We start from the raw sequence: 22493 nt of genomic DNA, 5'->3' as shown, positions 1-22493 counted from the left end.
TAGGGACCCACGTTCTGTAGAATATATCTGCAGTAGGTCACCATCCTGGTCTAATACCCAAATATTCCCCCCACACTTGTCATACTTCTATTCTACTCCCCTTCGGAGGATTGGACAGAATAGAGGTATGCGACAGGACGGGGGTTGGAACATTTTACCATCCAGAACCCAACAGGGAGCAACATCTTGGGAGGGCTGTCAGTTTACCCCCTTACTTTCAATATTTCCACAGAGAAATAGGTATAGCATGCTAGAACGGGTTGACTGACGCCCTGTGTGCCAGAGTTTTTTGCCCCAAATACGCAGCAGTCTGGGTACCCAAATAGGGACATGGGTGGGCAATGATGATAGTAGTACCCCTGATAACATAACAACATATGCTAACTCCACAGATGTTGGGATAGAATCGGGGGCTGGTACTCTGCAGGCGGGGTTCTGTGCTTCCCCCGAGGAAATTCTAATAGGGGAGGCAATGGAAAAGTCATCAGAGCCCAAGCTCTTATTGTGCAGTACTGGGCCTGATCAAAGTAAGGGCGAACCATCAAACAACACCAGCCCAGTCGACAGCAGTATAAAAATATTGTCCTGGAATGTGGCTGGAATGAAAAGCAAACTGCCTTTACCTGAATGGGGCTCTTTTATGGCAATGCATGATATTTGCCTGTTGCAGGAAACATGGGCACTGGAGGAGTTTGTAAGGACCGGCTTTGCCACTTTTGATGTCCTGGTGACAACTAGGGGTAGGGGGAGGCCTTCGGGTGGCCTGTCAATATGGGTGGGCACGCATTTGGGTGTCCAGGCAGTTCAGATACCAACTAACTCTCTTGATGTCCAATGCGTACTTATAACACCTCAAGGTAGGCCCCAGGTGGCCATATTAAATATCTATTCAAGACCACTCAGGAGTAGCCAGGAATCAGACACTATTGAAACATTAAACAGGTTGTTCAGTCTCTCGACTCTTTGTAGGTGGCGACTTCAACTGCCAGTTCGAGCCCCTCGTGACTTCTAATGTGGGTGAACCGGACGATGAGGACCGGTACTGGCATGTTCCCGATCCATTAATCCCGACTGTCAGAGCATGGACCCCACTGGTCCTGCAAATCAAATCCTTCTCCCTTTCAACATCTCTGCGGGCGAGTAACGGGAGAGTGGAGCCCGACAAACCAGGATCAGCCACGTTTAATAGATTGGGACAAACTTCTATCATTGATTATATTATGATGGAAGCTAGACATTGGGACAAATTGTTGGAATTTAGGGTTCACCCACAGCAAGACAGCGATCACAATGCCCTTGTCTTAACACTTAAACCTGGGAGTTTCGGGTTAACAAACCCTCCTCCTATGTCTAATGGTATATTGTTGCCACTTTTATGTCTAATGGTCCATTGTTGCCACTTTTGATCTCCAATAATAGGCGGAGGGTAAAATGGCCCTACCTCTAGGACTCCCACATTAAACTTGCTGAAATCTACCAGATAGCAATACCGTTGCTAGTAGACATGGGGGATATAGCCATTGACAATTTGGATTTAGACTCACAGGGCAGAGCTGTGGAAATTCACAAACAGCTGGCTGCCAGGCTTGTGGATGTGTTTAGTCCCATGGGAAGGGAAAAAGCCTACCAGGCCAGGACACATCCTTGGTATGATGTTGCCTGTAGGAAATCTAAAAAAGATTTGCTCTCTGCAATAAAAACCAAAGACAGAATTAATATTAAGAAATTCCACCTCAAATATAAAAAGGCTATTACCAGGGGAAAGAAGCAATGGGAGGAGAGCAGATGGGAGGAGCTTAGCTCTGCACTCTAACGCAGGGACTCCAAAACGTTTGGACTATTGTGAGTTCTGGTGTGGGCGGGGGAGGATCGGCCTCAACTCCGAGTAATAGCACCCGTAGTGTGGGAAGCGCACTTCGGTGCGGTATACGCCAATTCGGTTGAAGAGACTATCCTCCCTCCCAATTCCGATCCTCCCCAAGAGTATATACCGGTGGTGCCAAGGGAAATTGTGGCATGTCCCCTGTTCCCTGTCCCGGGACCCAGCCACGAGTATCGACTGGCTGGGTTCTTGGATGGTGACCGGGGGCTTGGCCCCCGGCTTTTTGGGGACGTGTATAATCTAGAATGGTCCGAAGAAATCACCCTAAAGGAGGTCGAGTCTGAAATAGCAAGACTAATACCAAATAAGGCCCCCGGCCTAGATAAAATCCCCGGGGATTAATTCCGATCTCAACCCAAAATATGGGCACTGTATCTGGTTGTCTTATTTAATGCAATTCTTAGGGGAATCGACCCACCAGATACCTGGCTCGGTGCCGAGATCGTTCCCATTTTTAAGAAAGGCTGCCCATTAACACCATCAAACTATATGCCGATAAGTCTCATAGACACCACACAGAAACTAATGGGCAGGGTCATTCTAGATAGGATCCAGGGGTGGATGGATGAAAATGAAATACTAACTACACTCCAGGCCGGGTTCAGGACGGGTATTTCCACTCTGGATCAAATATTTCGGCTACAGGTCTTATTCTGGAAGACGGTGAGAATGGAGGGTGGCAGCCTCTATCTCATCTTCGTTGACCTGCGGGCCGCCTTCGATTTAGTTCCAAGGGAAAAACTGTGGAAAGTCTTAGCAGAACTAGGTCTCCCATCCTATCTACTGAACATCTTAATTAGGCTTCACACTAGTAATTATGCCCAAGTTAGGTGTGGGAGGCACGGGGATCTCTCGGCATGTTTTCCTGTTTTGAAGGGTGTACGCCAAGGGTGCGTCTTGGTGCCAACGCTATTCTGTCTTTACATCAATGGCCTTGTCGACTATCTAATTGGTGTAAATGACAATGATGCCCCTAGGTTGGCTGCCAGGTGAGTGCCCGCTCTGATGTTTGCGGATGACACTTTGTTGTTATCCAAAACATCATCGGGCATCCAGCGCACCCTGGATGGCTTCTCAGCATTTTGTGCTTTACGGGGTTTGGAGATTAACTTGGACAAGACCAAGTTCATGATTTTCAATCTCCCAAAGCAGACGCACCCGAACCCCATTCTTAACGGTTCTGCCCTAGAGAGAGTTAAAACCTTTGTCTACCTGGGCATTACCCTGACGGAAAATTTTGACTGGGGTTCCCAAATCTCCAAATCAGCCCTTAGGTTATCCCAAGTAATGGGGGGCATTAACAAAGTCCACAGAATCTCAGATTTCAAGCCGGCAGCCCCGGTCATTGAAATATACCGACTACAAGCAAGAATGGCCTCAACGTACGGTGCAGAACTTTGGGGTCACAAAAATATATTGAATCTCCTGAGGGTTGAGCAGGGCTTTATGAGGAGCGTTTTGGGGTTGCCAACTAGTACACCACTTATTCCTCTACGACTTGACTTGGGGTTGGAATCTATAGAAGAATTAGTATCAGCACGGCCCTTGCTCTATTGGAAGAGACTTTGGTCAGTGCCCGAACTAGCCCCATATAGAGAGGAATTTCCAGAGGTTTGGGCTCTTCTAAAAGGCAAGAACATTCCGTGGCTGTGCCATATCAAGTCCCTTAGTGTACGGATTGGTTTGCCTCAGCTCTGGGAGACCCCGGAGGTGTGTTTCCCGGGGATATCCAAATTAGAACTCAAAAGTCAGTTGAGGCAGCAGTATTTATTAGCCCTACAGCGTTCAGGTTCCCTAGCAAGACTTTCAGCAGAGTTCCTCCTGGTGAAATCTGAATTGCGTGCGGAGGAATTTTTAAATGTAATTTATCCACCGCTTGCGAGGAAGCTCTACATCCAGCTAAGGCATGGCACTTTACCACTTAGAACGAAGTTGTGTATGCATAAGGATATGCAGATACATCCCCACGTAGGCACACCAATTAGACAAGATGCCTTTCAGTAGTTGATCATTCCAAATGTAGGAAGTTTATTGAAACAACAGATTTTTATCGTAGAAAAGTCGATATTCAATTCATATCGGTTCACTGTTGTTGAACATTATCAAAATGAGGAACATTCAAGAAGCATGAATTCACTCCGATGCATTTCGGGCGGTGCCCTTTCTCAAGGAGTGCTAGGAAGAAGACAGAAATGTGTAAGAATTGGGGGGCGAGGCGCGTGGTTTGGGACTAAATAACTTAATGTGTCTATCAATGTGTGAGGACATTAGAGCATAGTTAAAAACGGAAGGGTAAGTGAAGAGTGATACTAACCGGTGACTAAGGCGGGGTGTGAAATTTACCGATATCTGGACGTGAATAACAAACATATCGAAATGATGGGCTAACAAACGGAAAACAACTTACTTGTGGTTCGATATAACGCGAGGCGTTACTTTCAGGTTCGGTACAGGGTGAAAACGCTGGGCGTGAATGATGTAAAGGTGAGAAAAAGCAGCGAAATAGAAAATGGACTCGAAACCGGACTGGGATGAGTGCAAGAGGTGACGCCATCTTAGAGTGGGGAAAATAAAATAAAAGGGAAAGTGAGGTGAATGGTTGAAGACTGTGAAGAGAAGTGAACTCAAAAAAGATAAAAGCACCACAGTGAAAATTAAATGAAACATGGGCAATAGAGAAACAATGTAATACGTTTTGAATAAATTACAGGTAACAGCTATATTCAAAGCGATCATTAAGGCCAAATGGCTTCTGGGTCTGTAGGCGGAACATCCATTCAAGTTCTCTTTTTAATAGGAATTTGTTATTGTCAGTCCCTTCTTTTTTATTCACTATTTCAAGGATAATGAATTGCAGTTGGGCAATGGTATGTCGGGCTTCCAAATAGTGCATGGCAATGTTGGATTTTGTGTTTTTAAGTCGAATATTGGATTTGTGTTCGTTTAAGCGTGTCTTAATTTTTCTTTCTGTTTTGCCAACATATAATTTGCCGCATGGACATTTCAAAGCATATATTAGATTGCAAGAGTCACATGTCCCATTAACTTGCAGTTTGATAGCTTTGCCTTTCATCGGGTGTCGGATGATATTGCCCTTAATGACACAATTGCAGTGGCTACAGTTGAGACAGGGTTGGGTGCCTTTGTAGTTTTGAACTATGGAAGTTGGTCTAGACAAGATTTCTTTGATATTTTTGCTTCTTGTATGTGCAAACAGAGGTAAAGGTTTAAACATGTCACCAAAGTCTGGTTCAACTTGAAGGATTGGCCAGTGTTTGAGAATGATTCTTTTGTAGATGTTGCTGGCGGTAGAGTATTTAGATACCAAAACTATTCGTTGTTGGTCCTTCATAGGTTGTTTGGTGAGAGCCTCTTGTCGTGTTATTTGTGCCACTCGAGTTTGTGCCTCAGATAGAATCTGTGTGGGATATCCTCTGTCCAAAAATCGATTGTGCATTTCTTGCAAGCGTATTTTCATAGTGTCTTCATCGGATACTATTCGTTTGACCCGTAGTAGTTGAGAAAAAGGCAGATGCTTTTTGAGAGACTCTTGATGGTAGCTGTGATAGTGTAGGGTGTTGTTCCGGTCGGTACTTTTTCTATGAAGGTCCGTGGTTATGCCAGTGGGAGAAATTTTAATGTTGACATCCAAGAATGTTATTTCTGAATGGCTGATTTGCCAGGTTAACTTGATACGTTCGTCTTTTGAGTTAAGCCGATGGAGAGATTGTTCCAGAGATTCTTTGGAGTCCGTCCAGACGAAAAAAAGATCGTCGATGTATCTGACATAGAGTTTAACCTTTTCTTGAAAATACCGCCAGCAACATCTACAAAAGAATCATTCTCAAACACTGGCCAATCCTTCAAGTTGAACCAGACTTTGGTGACATGTTTAAACCTTTACCTCTGTTTGCACATACAAGAAGCAAAAATATCAAAGAAATCTTGTCTAGACCAACTTCCATAGTTCAAAACTACAAAGGCACCCAACCCTGTCTCAACTGTAGCCACTGCAATTGTGTCATTAAGGGCAATATCATCCGACACCCGATGAAAGGCAAAGCTATCAAACTGCAAGTTAATGGGACGTGTGACTCTTGCAATCTAATATATGCTTTGAAATGTCCATGCGGCAAATTATATGTTGGCAAAACAGAAAGAAAAATTAAGACACGCTTAAACGAACACAAATCCAATATTCGACTTAAAAACACAAAATCCAACATTGCCATGCACTTTTTGGAAGCCCGACATACCATTGCCCAACTGCAATTCATTATCCTTGAAATAGTGAATAAAAAAGAAGGGACTGACAATAACAAATTCCTATTAAAAAGAGAACTTGAATGGATGTTCCGCCTACAGACCCAGAAGCCATTTGGCCTTAATGATCGCTTTGAATATAGCTGTTACCTGTAATTTATTCAAAACGTATTACATTGTTTCTCTATTGCCCATGTTTCATTTAATTTTCACTGTGGTGCTTTTATCTTTTTTGAGTTCACTTCTCTTCACAGTCTTCAACCATTCACCTCACTTTCCCTTTTATTTTATTTTCCCCACTCTAAGATGGCGTCACCTCTTGCACTCATCCCAGTCCGGTTTCGAGTCCATTTTCTATTTCGCGGCTTTTTCTCACCTTTACATCATTCTCGCCCAGCGTTTTCACCCTGTACCGAACCTGAAAGTAACGCCTCGCATTATATCGAACCACAAGTACGTTGTTTTCCGTTTGTTAGCCCATCATTTCGATATGTTTGTTATTCACGTCCAGATATCGGTAAATTTCACACCCCGCCTTAGTCACCGGTTAGTATCACTCTTCACTTACCCTTCCGTTTTTAACTATGCTCTAATGTCCTCACACATTGATAGACACATTAAGTTATTTAGTCCCAAACCACGCGCCTCGCCCCCCAATTCTTACACATTTCTGTCTTCTTCCTAGCACTCCTTGAGAAAGGGCACCGCCCGAAATGCATCGGAGTGAATTCATGCTTCTTGAATGTTCCTCATTTTGATAATGTTCAACAACAGTGAACCGATATGAATTGAATATCGACTTTTCTACGATAAAAATCTGTTGTTTCAATAAACTTCCTACATTTGGAATGATCAACTACTGAAAGGCATCTTGTCTAATTGGTGTGCCTACGTGGGGATGTATCTTCATATCCTTATGCATACACAAGTTCGTTCATGTCCATAGTGTTTCAGTCGGAGACACCACCCACCAGAGCACCCGCTACATCGTTTACCCCAATTTTGAACTTATTTAACCATTGCTGTGCACCACCAATCACCTTTTCGATTATTCCGCAATCCGCCTCTGGAGGTCGCACGCACCAGAATGCAGTATGAAGAAATCAGCCGAAGCACTGAAGCTCGAGCACATACCCTTGCGTATGATGATGAGGAACGTCAACGCATTTATGCTCTAATTGATGAAGACATCACCCCAGCTTCCACCACCCGCAATAAAGAACAATGTATACGACAACTACTATATCTTTCTAAAAGACACATCAACCAAAAGCTCCATGCGAGCACATTATTGAAATATCATCGGGCACTCAGAATCCCTCGCGGTTTAAGGATCGCGTTGAAACCATCTTTGTGTAAAAACTCCAAAACTTTTAAAGATAAATGGGATGGAATATTAAATAAATGTAGTTTGGATCTGATCCTCTTAATAGTCGAAGAACTCTCCGGCATTCTGAAGGAACTTGAACACGAGATCAAAGACATCGACAAAGAACTCAAAGAAATGTTAACCCCAGAAGAATTGACTAATACATTGGAAGATTTGAAAATCACCCTGGACAAACATCAGAGAGAAATCAATGAGCGAAAAATCAGAAAATTTCGTAGGGACACGCTTGATTACAAGCTAGATGAAGTTTACTCCTGGGCGGACATTTACGCCCAACGACGACGCAATCGGCCCTCAAACATGCAGACCGACACATCATCTTCTGGTAGTGACACTTCAACCCGTCAACCTCGTAAAAACACCACTTCCAGATCAGCTCAAGAACAAGCTAGCACTTCTACTACCTCAAACATCCAAACTTCTGCGGTTCATTTTTTAGAGTCAGACACGGAGACCGTCGAAGACTCCGGAGGAGCAAAAACAAAAGAAAAAGAATCCACTGCCCCTACTACACGGAGCAAAGCAATCGTGAAGGATCCAAAACCAAAAAAGAACATCTAGTCATTAATATTTCAAGCACTACTATTAGTCCACATCAAATGAACCTACTTGAAAGAGGCACATCTTTCGTTCCAACAGCACATACCAACCAATTGGAACTCGAAGTGAGCACCTTCAAATTCGTCAGAAAACTCAGATTGCGCCACTTTTTTGAAAATGTTATGTCCCTTACCCAAGGTGACAAACCAGATCAGCTGAAAGGTCTTCGACCTCCCAGTTCATATCAGGCTCCTAGCAGTCATAAATCCATTGATTTATTTGAAAAACTTGTTCACAACGATGTAGCCAAAATCAACTTCAACAAAAGAACTAGAAATCAGAATCTCACCACTAAGGACCGAGACACCCTTAAATCCTTAGCCAACAAACCAGATATCAAATGCATTAAGGCTGACAAAGGAGGAGCCTTAGTCATACTTGACACTGCTCTATACACACAACGTCTTCAAGAACATATACAAGACACTTCTCTTTATATGAGGCTTGAAAATAATCCCACCAGGGAGTTTCAGAACACTCTCAAAGACATCGTCATGCGAGCCTTTCAAAATGATATTATTCAAGAACGCACCAAGAACTTCCTGTTGGTGGAACATCCGAGGAGCCCTACGATACACATGAGCCCTAAAATACATAAGGATCTTAAAAATCCCCCGTTTCGACCGATAGTCTCTACTAAAGGTTCAATACATGAGTCTCCTGGGAAATTTATAGATCGCTATTTGCAACCAATTGTCACGAAGGCCACTAGTTACATCAAGGATACAACTGAATTCTTATTAAAGTTGGCCAGCATTCAAATTGATGACAACCAATCATACATACTGTGTACTGCTGACGTTAGTTCGTTATATACATCCATACCACATGAGGATGGTATTGAAGCTATCGAACAAGCTTTACTACACAGCAACATTGAAAATCCCATGCAATCTTTTCTGATGGAATTAATGGTTTACACGCTGTATCACAGCTACTTTCAAGTCCACAACGAATGGTTTCTACAGCTTTCCGGAATGGCGATGGGAAATTGTGCTGCCCCCACATATGCCAATATATACATGGAAAACTTTGAGAAAATACATATTTACGGCGACATCAATTTTCAAGAAAAGGTTAAACTCTATGTCAGATACATCGACGATCTTTTTTTCGTCTGGACGGACTCCAAAGAATCTCTGGAACAATCTCTCCATCGGCTTAACTCAAAAGACGAACGTATCAAGTTAACCTGGCAAATCAGCCATTCAGAAATAACATTCTTGGATGTCAACATTAAAATTTCTCCCACTGGCATAACCACGGACCTTCATAGAAAAAGTACCGACCGGAACAACACCCTACACTATCACAGCTACCATCAAGAGTCTCTCAAAAAGCATCTGCCTTTTTCTCAACTACTACGGGTCAAACGAATAGTATCCGATGAAGACACTATGAAAATACGCTTGCAAGAAATGCACAATCGATTTTTGGACAGAGGATATCCCACACAGATTCTATCTGAGGCACAAACTCGAGTGGCACAAATAACACGACAAGAGGCTCTCACCAAACAACCTATGAAGGACCAACAACGAATAGTTTTGGTATCTAAATACTCTACCTCCAGCAACATCTACAAAAGAATCATTCTCAAACACTGGCCAATCCTTCAAGTTGAACCAGACTTTGGTGACATGTTTAAACCTTTACCTCTGTTTGCACATACAAGAAGCAAAAATATCAAAGAAATCTTGTCTAGACCAACTTCCATAGTTCAAAACTACAAAGGCACCCAACCCTGTCTCAACTGTAGCCACTGCAATTGTGTCATTAAGGGCAATATCATCCGACACCCGATGAAAGGCAAAGCTATCAAACTGCAAGTTAATGGGACATGTGACTCTTGCAATCTAATATATGCTTTGAAATGTCCATGCGGCAAATTATATGTTGGCAAAACAGAAAGAAAAATTAAGACACGCTTAAACGAACACAAATCCAATATTCGACTTAAAAACACAAAATCCAACATTGCCATGCACTTTTTGGAAGCCCGACATACCATTGCCCAACTGCAATTCATTATCCTTGAAATAGTGAATAAAAAAGAAGGGACTGACAATAACAAATTCCTATTAAAAAGAGAACTTGAATGGATGTTCCGCCTACAGACCCAGAAGCCATTTGGCCTTAATGATCGCTTTGAATATAGCTGTTACCTGTAATTTATTCAAAACGTATTACATTGTTTCTCTATTGCCCATGTTTCATTTAATTTTCACTGTGGTGCTTTTATCTTTTTTGAGTTCACTTCTCTTCACAGTCTTCAACCATTCACCTCACTTTCCCTTTTATTTTATTTTCCCCACTCTAAGATGGCGTCACCTCTTGCACTCATCCCAGTCCGGTTTCGAGTCCATTTTCTATTTCGCGGCTTTTTCTCACCTTTACATCATTCTCGCCCAGCGTTTTCACCCTGTACCGAACCTGAAAGTAACGCCTCGCGTTATATCGAACCACAAGTAAGTTGTTTTCCGTTTGTTAGCCCATCATTTCGATATGTTTGTTATTCACGTCCAGATATCGGTAAATTTCACACCCCGCCTTAGTCACCGGTTAGTATCACTCTTCACTTACCCTTCCGTTTTTAACTATGCTCTAATGTCCTCACACATTGATAGACACATTAAGTTATTTAGTCCCAAACCACGCGCCTCGCCCCCCAATTCTTACACATTTCTGTCTTCTTCCTAGCACTCCTTGAGAAAGGGCACCGCCCGAAATGCATCGGAGTGAATTCATGCTTCTTGAATGTTCCTCGTTTTGATAATGTTCAACAACAGTGAACCGATATGAATTGAATATCGACTTTTCTACGTTAAAAATCTGTTGTTTCAATAAACTTCCTACATTTGGAATGATCAACTACTGAAAGGCATCTTGTCTAATTGGTGTGCCTACGTGGGGATGTATCTGCATATCCTTATGCATACACAACTTCGTTCATGTCCATAGTGTTTCAGTCGGAGACACCACCCACCAGAGCACCCGCTACATCGTTTACCCCAATTTTGAACTTATTTAACCATTGCTGTGCACCACCAATCACCTTTTCGACTTTACCACTTAGAGCATTTACTTGCAAATGGGCTAAACCAAAAACTATTGCCTGCCCGGCATGTAACTATAAATGTGAAGATGTTAGCCATGTAATGTTTTTTTGCCCTGCTTTGAGGTTATAAGAAAATGCTGGCTGATTCCGCTATGCAGGAATCTAGGGTTTAGATATTGTAGACAGGCTTGTAGGGTTTTAACGTATGACACTCACCCTCCCATCGTTTTTGTTGTCTCTCGCTTTTTATTTGGCATGTGGCGTAGAAGGAAAAGTTATGGATAAATTCTTGTGTTCAACTATGTTTTATTATGAATTTTAACTTTTCAAGTCTTGATAACTATCTAGTTTAATCCATTTTTATCCAGACCTGCTATTTATTCCTTGTTTTATAGATCGTGCATTTGTGTATGTATTTTATTTGCACTTTTATGGTCTATGACCGAAATAAAGTTATCAAATGAAAAATGAACGAAAGCATCTGTACCTATTTATGAAGATTTACAGGTATTAAGGAGATGTAAAACCCCGTCCCCCCCCCCGAAGCTACGACCCTGCACAAAATGATGAAGGGTAGTCATAGTAGAAACAGTCTGTCGTCTTCTTAAACAGAGATTATAAAACCTGGCCTCATTCAATTTTAACTACTTAGGTGATCCCCTCACCACAACACATCTATAGGTGCTTAATTTGTAAACAATAATAAGTGCCAGGGCTCTGGTCAGCTTGCACCACACATCGCCACTGCCAAGCTGCCAATGATAGCAACAGTACTACACAACAATTACTAATAATCGCATTCCTAAAAAGTGTAGCAGTTCAGACTAAACCAGACCCACAAAGTTGTAAGAATGGCTTGGGCGGCAGGTAATAGTCATTTTTAATGTATATTGAATTAATAATTGACTATTGTTGTGGTCATCCCTAAATTAGCCACACAGCACCACCTTGTGACAGAAAGACAGTCACAAGTGCCAGTGTTGACAATTAAGTGTCGGTGCCGAGCACTGGAAAACCCCAACTCATATTAGACACTGCATCAACTCAATATTTTCACTCGCATCCTGCTTTATAGCCAAAAAACAAAGAAAAGAAATGCTGGGTCATAACTTTACTCTTTTGAGGCACAGCCGTTGTCTTTAATTTTGCCACCATCTTGTTGCAGTTGACTTGAGAGATGCCAGACTAAATGGCATCCTGCGAAATTTATATGTATCATCAGGTGAGATTAATATGATAAGACTCAATATCTAACTCCACCCAATGACACGCAGCTCTGAGATCAAGTCTGGTAAACCACTTTACAGGATCTGCTACACCTATCAAATCAACAGTCCTGAGTAGAGGTACATTTTCAATCCAAATGGCATCATCCAGACTCAAGTCAATCCATTCTGTCAGTTCACCAATTAAATAACTAGGCAATAACCATTAAGGGACATAATCAGGATGTTTGAAAGACGGATCACATATATTATTTATCTGTTTTGAAAGACCCTTTCTTACAGTCTAGGGAAATTATGCAGCTTTTGTTTGATTCAAGCATGATCTTGCTTGACCCTAATGGGATGGACATATCCATTCATTTTCCCAAACCACTGTATTTCTTAACCTCCAATCCCTTGACATACTCATCCACAAACGGCACATGAATCATTTTACCAGTCCCTAACGCCCTTTTCAATGCAGACAGATGCTATCTTCCAAGCACATTTTGGCCTATTGGCCAAATGCACCTCACATTTATTTTTCTTACCCTTGAAAGCTTTGCTACCCCAAAAATATTTCAATAGAGCAGCCTTGCGGACTTCGTCAGGCATAAGTGAAATATTAGGTGATAATAAAACTCTTGCACCACCATATCTCATATGTGTCTAGAGGATAGTTGTTTTTCTTGCTCCATTATCCATTAATAGAATATTTAAAAATGTCATTAATATTTACCAGGGGATAGATAGTAAGATATAAGAGGATCATTACACTTCTTTAGCTGCTTAATGTACACACCATCTTCCATGTTCAAGATTAGCACCATACCATTTATCCTAACACCATTCTCATGATTGTCTTCACCATTTACCACACATCTAACTTCTGTATTTTCTCAACCTCTACTGACTCTAGTAAAATGACCAGTCTTAACACTTTTCATATACACTTGTCCCAAAGTGGGACAGTTGCTGTCATTATAAAAATGTCTCAGATAATCACATTTGTAACACACTGTTTCAACATTTTGTGTGACAAATTGTTTTGTTCTAACCATTTGCACAGAAGATTCTTTGAATTTGACTTTCTGCAAATCTCTGGCCCTTTGACTGAAATACATTTCACACAGAATACCAACTCTTGACACTATTGAAGTCTTTGGTATAGCTAGTTGGTTTGACATCTTGCAAAGTTTAAGTGTTACTAGCTGACTTTGTCAAACAGCTGATTTTTACACATTATTAGACACTGATATATTGTTTTTAGAATGATATCTTGTCACGTTTATTTCTAATAATCTTTGATGTAAGGTCATCAAACTCAGAATTAACTAACAGTACCCTTTTTCCTGTAACAAATGAATCCATTGATTTTTCTGGACCTTGAACTCCAGTAAAAAATGTGCCTATAAACTACTAGATTATTTTGTTCAACATATTTCCAAGCTATTAAACTCCTATGTCAAATTCATATAGTTTTTTCCCTTTTGCAGAATAATGATTTATTAAATGCCAAAACAATAATAACAACTAATAAAAGAATACATATGCTTTCTAACCTTTCTTAGTCTAAGGACTTCAGTAACCCTCACATATGCAAGGACTTCAACCAAAATCCCCATTTCAAAGGTGGTTCTCCAAGATCTTGTGTTAATGGAAATCGTTGTGTTGCATTCTTGATTTCCATAAAAATGGTGTGCAATAACAATATGTGACTGCATAGGTAAAACAAATAACTTAAAAAGTGAACACAATTTACCAGACAACTGTTGTGTAATCTCACGTACCTACCATTGGTGTGCCTTAATTTAAAAGCGCTTTACACAAGAATTCTGCAGGTGACCAACGACTTACTGCAAGAGCAAGAATGGACATGGGCTGCCTTGTTTCAGTGGATAATAAAACTGGCAGAATTTGCACTGACTGAAAGCTACTTTGCCTTTGAAGACGGCATCTATTTACAACGCCATGGAACTTCCATGGGGAGCACCTTTGCTTCAAGCGTTGCCTGCCTCATAGAGTCACTAGTACTCTTAGGGATAATGCACTTGAATCAACACACAAGGAATTTTAGTGCCTAGTATCCGTAAGGCACCAACTCCCCTAGAATACACATGTTCCTTAAACAGTCTATGAGGGGTTGGTCTCAAGTGACCCGTCACCAAAAACAAGAACTTTGGCCTTAATTGTTATCATTTTATTTTTATTTTTATTTTTATTTACAGTTGTAATTTTCATGTGTAGCCCATACACTCCTCTGTTGCACTCAAAATCAGTCCCTTCTATAATTTCACACCTCCGCATGGTTAGTGGTCCACAACACTACCTATTCGCACCCATGAAACTACAATTCCCAAGTTTTGCTGAGCCTGAAGAACCGGGTTTTAGAACCGTGCGGCGCCAGGGACACGCCCAAAGTCTTCGGGTTCTCCTGTCTTGGCAAACAGAACACGGAATACTTCTAGGTGGCGTCAGAGATCAAATTTATTAGCTGCAGCTAGTAACAGTAATCCCAGCAATACAACACGGTGTACAACTCAAGAAACTGTTCAATTTCATAGAGCAAGACATCAGTATTTATACACAATATTCTCATTATAAATGTACACCCACTGTGCAAAATTCTGACCAATAGGACACATTTTCTAACTGAGTATCACATTAACAAAAACCCAATTTACAGTAACCCAACCCAAAAGTTAATTATTAGGAATGTCCCAAATTCAATTTCCACAAGCCGGACAAACCCATAATAGAAAGCACTACCCATGTAATGAAAAGTCGTAAGGAAAGAAATAATTCAGATGCTGATTAGGATAAGATATGTGCAAGGAAACTAAAAGTTAGCGAGGTCCTGAACATTGATTGGCAATCTCAGACAAGAATCAAGCCAAGGGAAATTGGCTTCGTGAAGGGTCAGTTTCAGGTGAAGAGGTCAGCGTCCTGCAGTTCACTCACAAGTCAAAAAGGGCAAGTTAATATGTACATGGACAACGAAGCCCATGCAACTTTGTTCGTTCGGTTACCTCCAAGGCCTACGTGAGGGCAACATAAAATGGCGTCTTGAGCAACGCAAACAAAATGGAGTCCGATCCCGAAAACCACGGAACCTCAGTCCCTCCTTTTGCCATTACGTAGGCAATGACCTAAACTCACGTCAATCTGAATCCAGGTCTATATCTATTCTCATCAGGTCATCAAGGTGTTGCTGTAACATCATCTTATTATCCTTCGCTTCTCTCGGGACTGGTCTTCTCACACAGATTGTAGCACAAAGACTACAAATGGCGGGACCACACTGGATGCATAAGCAACACGAGAAAAGGATCGCTAAAGCCATACCAAGGAACATCAGAATCTTCCATCCCCATTTGGACAGCAGTTCCCAAAACCATCCCATCAATGACCAGTTCCCTTCGTCTACATGTATAGACTCAGCAGACTTATGTAACCTCAAGATGGCTTGGTACACTGTCGGGGTGTTATCTGGTATGAAAACGCAGCAACTAGACCCGATCAATTTACATACTCCACCTCTATCTGCAAGTATAATGTCTAAAGCAAAGCGGTTCTGTAATGTCATAAGGCGATCCGCTTGAAGCTCAGCTGTAATAATACTTAGAGCACCTGCAGTCTCATTGATAGTGGCCTCAACCACTCTCGTAAGCTGACGAATATTCCTACCATTAGCCATAGGACCCCAAAAGGGCAAGAAACCCTTAAAGAAGTCTCCAACTTCTTGTGCAGCAGTGTCTTTCACATCGATAACACCTCTACCATATCTTGTCTTATGGTAATTGAAAGCAGCTGTGTATGTAGGGGGGTGCAAAAATGCCACATAACATGTGCCTGAAAAATCAGAAGGCAACCATGTATATGCTCTGTCATAACAAACAAAATACGTGCCTTTAGCTGGCACGAACGGTGGAGATTTCTGGGATGTATAGACATAGGTGTGAACGCATACACTCCTACCAAACTGAGCTCTCGGATTCTGACCATTACCTTGCAGCCAAAAATGACCTCGGTGGGGTACAATCCAAATAGGGGAGACCTTTTTCGTCTCTCCTTCTCTGTCAGACTAATGCTATATCTCGTCTTGTTCCAACCAACATATGCTCGTACCTCATCTTTAGGGATAGCGTTATATGCATCAATATCTCTGACCATATCTACTATTCCCTGTATCAAAGCATTATTATTCGCATTATCTTTGACAGAATGTACAAGAGATGCTTCATTCGCATAGATAAACATTGACTGGAGTGCCCATACTGACCCATTAGGCGAAAAAGGCAAAACCAAATATGGCATTCCCTTATCAGTCGTATGCGGCATAAGACCGCACACCCAACAATTCGTGGTATTTACAACTAGCTGATGCTGATGTAACATCTGTATAAACGAATTGTTCACAAATTCTGATCTTCGTGTCTGTTCATGTTCAGGCAACGTATGAAACTCATGTGGGAAAACAGTAGGAAAAGAAAGAGTAGGTTGGGAGGTAGATGCAAGTGTCTGTTGTGTGACATAGAAAACCCAACCCACACAAGCTATCATAATATTCAAAAGCATTAGAAAACACATTATCAAAAAACATTTGTTACGAACCAATATACACATTTTTGCTCTGAAATCAAATCTTTTAACATCCTTGTCGGACTCCAAAGACTCCATCCTCTAACGTGCTGCTCACGGCAATTTTCCTTCTTTACTTAAGTGTGCGTCAAGATCGTACTAACGACCCTAAACCACAGACCTTGTGTCAATACGCGGCTCAACTCTTAAGAACTTATACCGTGACCCTGCAGCTGAGTCCGGATGGTGACTCGAAAAGAAAAAGTAAAAAAAAGTCTCTTGATCTGACAAGGTGTAATTCACTACATAAAAAAAATTAGATTTATTTGTCCATTTCAAACGTCCTTTTTTGATCTCAGATTGTAGCGCTCTTTGCCAGGCACAGTCTGATCCTTAAAGAGGAGTTCCGGATTTGTCGTGTCGAGTCTTAGAGACGGAGGCACAGCAGCTTGCAGAACATCATCATCCTCGCGTTCCGCCTGAGTCCATGTCAAATGAGCATCACTAAAAGGCACGAATCTAGGGACTTTCTCATAATCTGTGTCAGCTATACCATCCCTCACCCACTGATCATACGGTAAAGGCAAAGGAACTTTTTTCGTATGGGTGGCATGCACACAGTTCTTTTTACCAGCTACTCTAACAGCAGTCCGGGTTACCAACAACACCAGAAAAGGTCCAGTCCATCTCGGTTCCAAGTTCTTGGATCGCTGAAAATTCTTTAGCAGAACATAGTGACCGGGTTGGACCTTGTGACCTGGATCCGCATACGCTGCCGGTAAACTGTCATAGACCTGTTGGTGGAGAACACGTAATTTAGCAGTCAAGTCATGTAAGTAATCCACCAACATAGGGTACTCAAGGTCACTGTACTTTTTAGGACAAGGCACACCCCAAACATTCGCTGGACGACCAAACACTATTTCGTATGGGCTAAGTCCCACACGAGAATGTACTGTTGTCCTTGTTGACAAAAGAGCCAACGGCAAGGCATCCGGCCATGTAAGACCAGTGCTCGCTTGTACCTTAGCTAATTTCAGCTTCAAGGTACCATTGTAACATTCAACAAGTCCAGCAGACTGGGGGTGATTCGCTGCGTGGAACTTCTGATTGATACCCAATCCCGCACACACTTTCTTCATGACTCGGCCCACAAATTCACTCCCATTGTCCGACCATACAATTCTCGGCAAACCAAATCTGGGGAAATACTCTTTGAGCAAAACCTTGACTGTAGACAAGGCAGTATTATCCTTTAGGGGGTAGGCCTCTATCCATCTGGAAAAGGCGCAAACAACCACAAGGACATACTTCAGGTTGTTCCATCTCTTCATGTGAATGTAATCTAGCTGTATCACTTCAAATGGATACGTCGGAGGAGCAAAATGACCAGCTGGAGTTGGAGTTCCCTTGCCAGGATTATACTTCAGACAAATCATACAATGCTTCACAACATTCTCAGCACATTTCGGAATTCCAGCATTCTGCCATACTGGAGCCAACAACTTGCATATTCCCTTCGAACTAATGTGAGCCATTCCATGCGCCATAGTAACCACTGGGAGCACATACGCATCTGGCAACAACCATCGTTGGTGTTCTGACAACTCAACCCAACAACCTGTCGAATCCAACATACCCGTACTATCTCTCCACGTACTCACTTCTTTCTCCGTAGCTTCAGCCTGAATCATCTTCACCCTTTCTATTGTGTCTTCACACATTCCACTCTCCACAACCCATCTTGCAGGACCTGCCACATACATACGGCTCATCATGTCTCTCGCCGTTTCCTTCGCAACTTCATCCGCAAACGCATTCCCTCGACCTACATCATCCACAACTTTCTTATGCACACTACACTTCACAATTGCAATCTGCTTTGGGAGAGCAAGGGATTCCAAAAGCTCATTCACTAACTGCCCATGCTGAATTTTTGTGCCATGGGAAGTAAGGAATCCTCTTTCTCTCCACAAACGTCCAAAACTATGGGCAACACCAAACGCATACTGGCTATCGGTATAAACATTCACTCGCTTTCCCTCTGACAACATACACGCTCGTGTCAATGCAATCAACTCTGCTGCTTGCGCAGAATTCTGTGCTATGCGTGCTGTCTCAACAATTGTATGTAAAGTTGTGACGGCATATGCTGCAGGCGTTTCACCATTCGGAAGCTTGAAACACGAACCATCTACCCATAAGGTACCATCAACATTCTCAAGAGGAGTATCCTTCAGATCAACTCTAGCTTTCGTTTCTTCCTCTGTACGAAGAAAACAATCATGCTGTTCTTGAGCATCCGTCTCTGTAGAGATCGGCAACAACGTAGCTGGATTCAACACATTACATCTTTTAATGTGAACATGGCTAGCCAAAAGAGTCAACTCATAACCTGACAGACGTGCACTAGTAAGGGGCTGTGTCTTGGTCCTGTTCAATAAGGTATCCACTGCATGTGGGACCATCACAATCAACGTATTATCCAATACCAACCCAGCAGACTGTCGGATAGAAACAGCCGCTGCCGCTGCAGCTCTCAAACAACTCGGCAACGCTTTAGCTACCGGATCTAACGTCGCTGAAAAATACGCACATGGACGTTGCTTGTCTCTGAACTGTTGAGTCAACACTGACAATGCACAACCTTCTCTCTCGTGAACATACAACGTGAAAGGTTTACTGTAGTCCGGAGTACCCAATACCTGAGCCGAACACAATGCATCACGTAATTCAGAAAAACTTTTCTGACACTCATCAGACCAAGGGAGAGGATGCGGAGTGTCTTTAAGAGTCAGCGTCAACAGAGGTTTCGCTAACAGGGAAAAATTAGGGATCCATTGTCTACAATACGAAGTGATACCTAAGAAAGCACGCACTTCTCTCTGTGTGGCAGGCACACTCATTTGCACAATCACTTGAATTAATTCTGGGGTCAACCTTCTTCCCTCCTTCGACAAGAGATGACCTAAGTAGGTTACTTCTTGGTGACAATATTGCAACTTTGAATGGGACACTTTATTTTATTTTTTTTTGTTTCCCAAAGAAAAATAAGTTTTATTTGCACAACTGTAAAAATATGCACCAAGTGTTTATGTCCAATACCAAGATTTAAAAAGAATCCACATGCTGTGTCAGGGCAAAAATAACAAGTGTATTGACTTAGTTAAGCAGCTTAAACAAAACCAATTGTAGTAAATAGTAGTAAAAACACATCTGCAGATTTTAAGTGCAGCACAATGTTATGCTCTTGCAGCTTATTCACAATTATGTTGCACCTCTGGAATAAAATGAGTAATGCAGTTCTTTCCCATTGGCTTGCGTTGCTTTTAAATGGCATCAATATCAATCTCATCCTCTTTAGTTGCAGTTTTCAAAGTTTCAATTTTAGGAACACTGGCAGTGTTGGAATATACGACCTCAATGTTTTCATCATCTTCATCGTCATTGCCAGAGGACTCCTCTTCTGCTTCATTCAACCACTTAATGAAGGGCTCAGCTTTGACACGAATCTCTTTGGCAAGTTCCTTGGAGACATATTTTTTTGACGGCTTTTCTGCCCAGCTGATGATGACCTCCTCCTCTAAAAGATCTGCATCATACATCTCTTTAAGGGTGCGGGGAATTTTAGGCAGAAGTTGCGCTTGATGTATATCCACTACACACTCAAATCCATGCAGTAAGTACTTCTGTGCTTTTTTGTTGTTATGACAAAATCTGAGAAAATGGCGTCTGTATTTCTTTATCTGCTCTCGGATTCGGTCATCAAAAAGAACTTCAGTCAAGACCAGTGGACCCATTGCTTTGACATCCAGCCTTTCAGCTTCTGCCAAAATATCTTTGTCAGACGTATCAATAACACCCTCTTCCTTGCGTTTCTTAACAAAGTTAAATAATGTATTCACTCTATCTTCTATAGGTTTCTCCAGTTTTTCGCTTAGGGTCAGATTCTTTGCATGGTCACTTATTTCAGCCATTCTCTTTTGTTGCGCTTCTGCGGTTGTATCTTCGCCCCAATCTTCATCGTCTTCATCTTCCACACGGGGAGGGCTGATCTCATCTAATGGATTATCATTGCTGGATGAAGAACCATTCTCCTTCTCTTTACCCTTTCGATTTTTCTTGTCCTTTTCCTTTTTTCCAGTACCGCCATCACTGTTCTCAGGTGGGTTTTTGAGGATGAAAGTGCAGAGTTTGTGTTTCGTGTCGAGCATACCCCGGTAACCACAGGCTTTGCAGGAGTTACCAATTGTTTGCTTCTTAGGATTCACATGCAGATCAGTTTCAGGATTATCACATTCAGGACAGAGAACACATTTTTTAATGAATTCATCCAACATGTCTTGCAGCTTATTCGACTCATGAGATCCATTGACAATGAAACGGTCGTTCTTAACATCAAACTGTGTCTGAGCTCCCAGCTCACAACCAAAATACTTGGTGGGATACGTTGGAGGCCGATTAAGCGCCTTTGCAACGTCAACCATGTTGACTATCACCGTTTTTATTCCATTTCCTTTGCCCTCGACCTTAGCAATCAGACGGGGCATCTTGTAGCGATAAAACTGATCGGAAACGCTGCAGTTAACGTTGACAGACATTTTGGTTTATTAGTAACTTTTTCAGCAAGATAAAAAGATCTTTGATTGCAACTTTTTGGTATCTTCTGTCTGGAGAAGAGTGGATGACATAAACAATTGCAAGAGTGCTCGGTCTCTGACATGAAAATGTTTTCGCCACAGAGGCAGATATTTTCCTGCTTGTGTGCTATGTTCCCCCAATACAGGTACCAATGGCTGCGCAACAGCTCGTTTTCGTCCAATAAAGACATAAACACAACACTGCTTGCCCTGGAGTGTGATGAACTGAAGGGTTGAGTTGTGTGGCGTTTTAAAAAGACTTGGTTAGGAGCGGCACACCACCGTGCCGTATAGGATGTTCAAGCCTTCTGATCCAGCACGTGTTGATAATCCTTCGGCGGATGAGATGCCCTCGAGCCAGGGAATCTCAAGAATGTTCTCGCTCGATAGCTCGGCGATGCCAAACGAGCAGCCAGGTCAGGCACAGCCCACCCGCTTCCGAGAGGCGACTCCGCCTGCATGCGCCTATTGGGGGAGGACAGACAGCTACGGCTTTGCTATTGGCTGTTGAAGAAGCCCGTCAGACTACAACCAGCAGCGGGATGGGACACTTTATGATGAAGGTCAGACAAATACCGCAATAGAGAAAGAGTAGCCTCTTTACAAATCTTTTCGTCATCAGCAGTAATCAATAGATCATCAACGTACTGGATAAGAGTAGCACCAGTAGGCAACACAAAGCTATCAAGCTGAGTTTTCAACGCCTGACTATAGATGGAGGGACTTTCACAATAACCTTGGGGAGCTCTCTTAAAGCGGAAGCTTCGGCCTCCTAAAGAGAAGCCGAAAATATCTCTACTCTCCTCAGCAATTGGAATGCTAAAGAAAGCATTCTTTAGGTCGATAACAGAAAACCAGGCTGCTGAAGCAGGAA

The 22493-nt window shown here is 42.2% G+C and overlaps 1 pseudogene across 1 annotated transcript; it reads right to left on the bottom strand.

Annotated features, from left to right (window-relative positions):
* Positions 1-19996: 19996 nt before the first annotated feature.
* LOC144781976 (eukaryotic translation initiation factor 5 pseudogene) lies at positions 19997-22008 on the bottom strand (annotated as a pseudogene). The gene has a single exon (XR_013601096.1). The product of XR_013601096.1 is annotated as a eukaryotic translation initiation factor 5 pseudogene (transcript).
* Positions 22009-22493: the final 485 nt, after the last annotated feature.

The sequence above is a fragment of the Lissotriton helveticus genome, chromosome 9 (assembly GCF_964261635.1).
Source record: "Lissotriton helveticus chromosome 9, aLisHel1.1, whole genome shotgun sequence".
In the NCBI taxonomy this organism is placed as follows: Eukaryota; Metazoa; Chordata; class Amphibia; order Caudata; family Salamandridae; genus Lissotriton; species Lissotriton helveticus.
The sequence above is the reverse complement of the archived record's forward strand: the minus strand, read 5'-3'. Positions and strand labels throughout refer to the sequence as shown.